Source organism: Drosophila miranda (assembly GCF_003369915.1).
Source record: "Drosophila miranda strain MSH22 chromosome Y unlocalized genomic scaffold, D.miranda_PacBio2.1 Contig_Y3_pilon, whole genome shotgun sequence".
In the NCBI taxonomy this organism is placed as follows: Eukaryota; Metazoa; Arthropoda; class Insecta; order Diptera; family Drosophilidae; genus Drosophila; species Drosophila miranda.
The window spans coordinates 2,933,535-2,939,534 of record NW_022881625.1 but is presented as its reverse complement, the minus strand read 5'-3'; the positions used below and the strand labels follow the sequence as shown (position 1 = coordinate 2,939,534).

Genomic DNA, 6,000 nt, shown 5'->3' with positions numbered 1-6,000 from the left:
GGCGTCCGGCGGCTCAACACCGGGCCATCCCGCCCTCACATAATGGCATGAGAAACGGGTGTGACCCAGTGGAGCAGCAACAGACGCCAGCATCTGCGTCGTCGTTTGGAATGGCAGCTGTTGGTTCTGAGTTGCGTGACGTCATTGTGATGGTGTGGTAGCAGCGTCATCATTAGGGGCCTCATTTTCCTCCCATTTGGCAGGAAATTGTTTATGTTGATGGCGAGGCAGCTTCTTGTTGGTCAGCTCTGTCTGTGTATTGGCAGGTAAGTGTGGATTTCGTGTGTTTTGGCCGTTTTTCGTGTTGTCGTGTATTGACTGCCTTTCTTTGTTGCAGTGGCTGTCTCTGAATCGCCGATTGGGCACATCAATAGTCGCCGCCCGAGCGCATGCTTTCGCGTGCGCTGGCGATTTGGGCCCTCCACACTTGGCCCAGACCCTCCAGATCGTCAAATGGATCGTGGTTGGTCCATTCGTCGTCATGTTCGTCGTCAATTGCTTCGCAGTCCATATCGGTCGCAGTCCACTCCACACACACCCCCTCAAATCTTTTGTTGTGTGTTCTACGAGTACATGATGTAGGCCAGCCAATTGTTTATGAAGTGCACAGCGAGTACGAGTAGTACATATGTATATACCCAATATAGAGCATGTATATGCGATGCATGTGTGTGTATCCACTTTAGTTAAGTTAAGCATGTGTCCATGTGTTTGTGAGCTGTCCGTATTTCGGTGCCAGCTAAACATTTCTTGTATACAACTATATTTTGTTGCTTTTTATCTGCGGATGCCACTCGGAGGCGGTTCAGCATGAAGTCATGCTTGGTCTCAGTTCCAGCTCCATCTCCTCACGCATTCATCTTAATTACGAAGTTTTTATGATGACAATTTCGGGGCTGCGTTTCACTACAAGTCAAGTATATATTTCACTGTAAAAAAACTTCATTTGTAGATCAAGATTGTAGTTTTTTTCTGCCACACCCGAGTACTTTTTTTCTTCATACTAGAATTTTTGGTTATTTCCCTTTGTTTTTCCAGTTTTAATGCCAAGTGTAAACAAAGCGTCTCGGCCAGACCATCGCCTGTTGTTCATTAAGTGCAGTAAAACGCTGAGAATGCATAAAAAAACGAGGGGGAACGTTGTGAGTTGCTGCGGAGACCGCAACTCTACATTTATACCCGATACTGCAAATTGATTTCTTGCTTTTGGCTACAAAAATGATCCGATCTGATCCAGGTTCAGCAATCTGATAGATATGGTCATTATCTATGATTTTGCGTTTTTAGTTTTCTCAAATCTGCAATATTGTGGATGCAACAGATTTTCGTCCTTTGTGTGGGCGGAAGGGGGTAAGACGAAATTTTGAGATATACGTTTTATAGTGAGATCTAACAGGAGTGCGGATACTAAATTTGGTTACTCTAGCGTTAATAGTCTCTGAGATTTGTGGATGCCCCAGATTTTCGTCCTTTGCGGGGGCGAAAGGGGGTGTGGCGAAATTTTGACACAAAACGGTCAAGGTCCGATATCACAGGAGTGTGGATACCAAATTTGGTTGCTCTAGCTCTTATGGGTTCTGAGATCCTTGAACTCATATTTTGCAATTGGCAAAACCGACCATGAAACCTGTGTGTTAGAGAGAGACAGAGCGAGAAAGAATGAAATTGTTTTCTTGATTCTGGCTATAATAATTATACGATCTGGGTCAGAATTTGCCCTCTAGAAGATATAGTCATCTTCTACGATTCTGCGTTTTTGGTTTTCTCGTATCGTCGAAATTGTGGATCCCACAGATTTTCGCCCTTTGTGGGAGCGGAAGTAGGCGGTGCAAAGTTTTGAAATTTTCTTGTAGCAGTGACATATCACAGAAGTCTGGATCCAAAACATCGTTGCTATAGCTTTTATAGTCTTTGAGCACTAGGCGCTGAAGGGGACGGACAGACGGACAGACGGACAGACGGACGGACGGACAGACGGACAGACAGACATGGCTCAATCGACTCGGCGATTGATGCTGATCAAGAATATATATACTTTGGGGTCGGAAACGATTCCTTCTGGACGTTACACACATCCACTTTTACCACAAATCTAATATACCCCAATACTCATTTTGAGTATCGGGTATAAAAACGAAACAGTTATTGGTTGATGTCCTTCAGCTTCTCTGCATCCGTCTTGGCGGCCCACAAGCGGCACCCAATTTTTTTATAGTCATCGCTGCACATGACTATCGCCCTCAAATACTCGGCCGGCACCCCAGTTTCCTCTCATAGTTTTAACATGGTCACTTTTTTTTCCTTAAAAACGGCAGCAATTTTTTGCATTGTCTTCAAATTCCTTGAAACCATACCTCTTATTGCTGTGTAATGTTGGTTCATTACGTGGTTTCCCAAGGTGCTCAACCTTCCAATCATTTTGCCGCATAGTTTGCACTTGCAGCCATGCACGAGGGGCGAAGCCTTAGGGGAAATCGGTGTTTTCAAATTGTCCTTTCCACTTTCAGTACTAAGAATGTCTTCAGTAAACATGTCTGGAGAATTAAGAAGTTATTATATGTATTTTTTTTTAATTTTACTTATTTACTTACTTAAGTCCGGATCCTCCCGAACCTCCTGCTCCTGCTTCTCCGCCACGTGGTGCACTGGCTCAGACGAATCATATATTTCATCGGAAATAGTACACTCCATATCATTGACTGTATAATCAGAAATATTGTGAATATTGTCAGAAATGTTGTCAATATTCTCCTCAATATCGTGAGTTGTCAATATTGTTGTCAATATCCTCAATATCCTGAGTTGTGGCCGACTCCTCCGTATCACCGTGCATATTGTCAATATCCTCAATATCCTGAGTTGTGGCCGACTCCTCCGTATCACCGTTCATTTTGTTGTGAGTATCCTCAATATCCTGAGATATCATCAGAACAGAAATATTCTGCACCGGAGTAACAGGCTCAGCATACTTCGCGTGCGTCGTCCCCGCTGAATGGAATACATTATTAGAAGAATATAATATAAATGTAACTAATTTACTTACCCTTACGTTGATGGTCCAGAAAAAAAAGTACAAATTAATCACTCCTGCTGCACTTATGTCGCAAACTTGGGCTCCACCGAACGACAACGTCATGGTAGAATGTAGAATATTTTCAGCCTGTACAAGATTTTCAGCTGTAGAATGTAGAATATTTCAGCCTGTACAAGATTATCAGCTATAGAAGCCTGTACAAGATTTTCAGCTGTAGAATGTAGAATATTTTCAGCCTGTACAAGATTTTCAGCTGTAGAATGTAGAATATTTCAGCCTGTACAAGATTTTCAGCTGTAGAAGCCTGTACAAGATTTTTAGCTGTAGTGTTCAATTTTTGTTTGTTGTTTGATTGATTTTTGAATTGATTGTTGTTGTTTGATTGATTTTGTTGTTCTGAAGGCTTGATCCACCGGTGACCAGGGACGCAGGATGGCTCTAAGCTATAGTATTTATTGTACGAGTAATAATCAACTAGCACAGCACTAGCATTCAACCCGTATTCAGAGCAGACTGTAATTTTAAGTTAGTCTGAAATTGTTTTTATTAACATACGAATAATGAAATTGAACAAAACCCTTAATAATTTGTTGTCAGTAAGTAAGTAGTATATAATGGTTATATAGACAGTTAATATTGTATAAACGAATATCGTTACTGTATGTACCATTTTGTACCAGAGTAAATATTTTGTAATTGCAAATGTTAGATTTAAGCATTCTTGAATTTTCATTTCTTTTTCTTTTCGTTATAATAGTTTTATTATCTTTAATTGGTTTTCTGTTTTCTGTTTTCGTTTTGTTTTTTTTTGCCTTTGATATGATTCGGTTCAAAATGTGTGTGTTGTTTACGCACATATTATGGTTAATGGTTCTTAATCTTGTTCGTTACTCTTTTATTACCCTTTTTGTATATTTTTTGTTTTATAAATTAATCTTTAGCTAAGCTGTGGAGCGTAGCGTATCAGATCAAATCAATCAAAAGTTGATGGGTCTAAGGGGCTAGCTAACGAGGCAGTCAATGGCAATGGCAATGGAAATCCAAATGGAAATTTATGCCAACCATGCGGCAAAACTAAAAAAAAAACTAAACTAAAAACTCAGAATCATAGACGAGACGTTGTGAGTTGCTGCGGACACCGCAACTCTACAGTTATACCCGATACTAAGTCAGTATGGCTCTCCTCCGGCAGACGCCTCTACAGAAAATCAGTCTGAGCGTGACGTCGGGCGCTGCGTAGCCACTGCAAATTGATTTGTTCCTTTTGGCTATAAAAATTATCTGATCTAAACCAGATTCAGCAATCTGATAGATATGGTCATTATCTATGATTTTGCGTCTTAAGTTTTCTCGAATCTGCAATATTGTGGATGCCCCAGATTTTCGTCCTTTGCGGGGGCGGAAGGGGGTCTGGCGAAATTTTGACACAAAAAGGTCAAGGTCCGATATCACAGGAGTGTGGATACCAAATTTGGTTGCTCTAACTCTTATGGGTTCTGAGATCCTTGAACTCATATTTTGCAATTGGCAAAACCGACCATGAAACCTGTGTGTTAGAGAGAGACAGAGCGAGAAAGAATGAAATTGTTTTCTTGATTCTGGCTATAATAATTATACGATCTGGGTCAGAATTTGCCCTCTAGAAGATATAGTCATCTTCTACGATTCTGCGTTTTTGGTTTTCTCGTATCGTCGAAATTGTGGATCCCACAGATTTTCGCCCTTTGTGGGAGCGGAAGTAGGCGGTGCAAAGTTTAGAAAATTTTCTTGTAGCAGTGACATATCCCAGAAATCTGGATCCAAAACATCGTTGCTATAGCTCTTATAGTCTTTGAGCACTAGGCGCTGAAGGGGACGGACAGACGGACAGAAGGACGGACGGACAGACGGACAGACAGACATGGCTCAATCGACTCGGCTATTGATGCTGATCAAGAATATATATACTTTTTGGGGTCGGAAACGATTCCTTCGGGACGTTACACACATCCACTTTTACCACAAATCTAATATACCCCAATACTCATTTTGAGTATCGTTTCATTAATTTGATCATCGACATTCTCTTTGCTTTGTCTTGTTCTTTTTCTTTTGCTTGCATTCTTGTGTTTGCACTTCAATTAAATTTGACTTTAAATGTAAAATCATATAAAAATATACAGTTATATTAAGGAATATCTTTCCTATAGAATTAATTTCTTTATATATGTCTTAAGTCCTTTCCTAATCAACTCAATGTTAAGCCTTGATTCACTCTGGCAATGTCGGCCAAAATATCATTCTTTAATTCTTTACTATTTTTATATAATTAATATTGTTCCACAGCTACCGAAGCAGTTCATTGGCCAACGAGCTCGTCAAGGAAAGTGTTTGAATTTGGTAATGATCATTCATTTCGTATTGAATGGAAATGTTGACCTTCGTGAGTAAAAAGGCTCAGTTTTGCTATGAATTGTATTTTATATTCCTAAGTTAATGAACCTTTTGTTATATATGAATTTTTTGAATCTTGATTAATAGAACTATTTTGAATTAACATGAATTTGGAATAAATAACAACCATTCTGTCTAAGTACATAATGCCAATGATGCATCGAGTGTAATAATGCAGCGGTAGTTACGTTAGGGGCCATGACAACATCGTTCCACGCATTGCCGAAGGTAGGGAGGGTATAGAGGAACTAGTGATCTCCTACACCTAGGATCACTAAATTAAATACGTGACTACCGGATTCCTTCTTGCCATCTAGGCCGACCGGGGATTGATTACATTTGTTTTTTTTTGTTTTGATCTTTTTTGTTTTGATCAAAGTAGATTCTGTGTCAGTGCACTTAAATTTTTATAATATGGCGAGAAGAAGGAAGTATAGGGATAGGAAAGACCCCGACCCCATCCGGCGAGCTGAGCCCAGAGCGCAGTATAGTGCACTAACCCCGATTCCCTTTCCTGCTGAGGCTGCATTGCC

The 6,000-nt window shown here is 40.3% G+C and overlaps 1 long non-coding RNA gene across 1 annotated transcript; it reads right to left on the bottom strand.

Annotated features, from left to right (window-relative positions):
- Positions 1 to 2,353: 2,353 nt before the first annotated feature.
- Positions 2,354 to 2,631, bottom strand: LOC117194786. Its single transcript, XR_004474922.1, has 2 exons — positions 2,592 to 2,631; positions 2,354 to 2,534 (listed from the first exon to the last, which is right to left on the bottom strand). It is a non-coding gene; the product is annotated as an uncharacterized LOC117194786 (long non-coding RNA).
- Between the last annotated feature and the right edge of the window lie 3,369 nt (positions 2,632 to 6,000).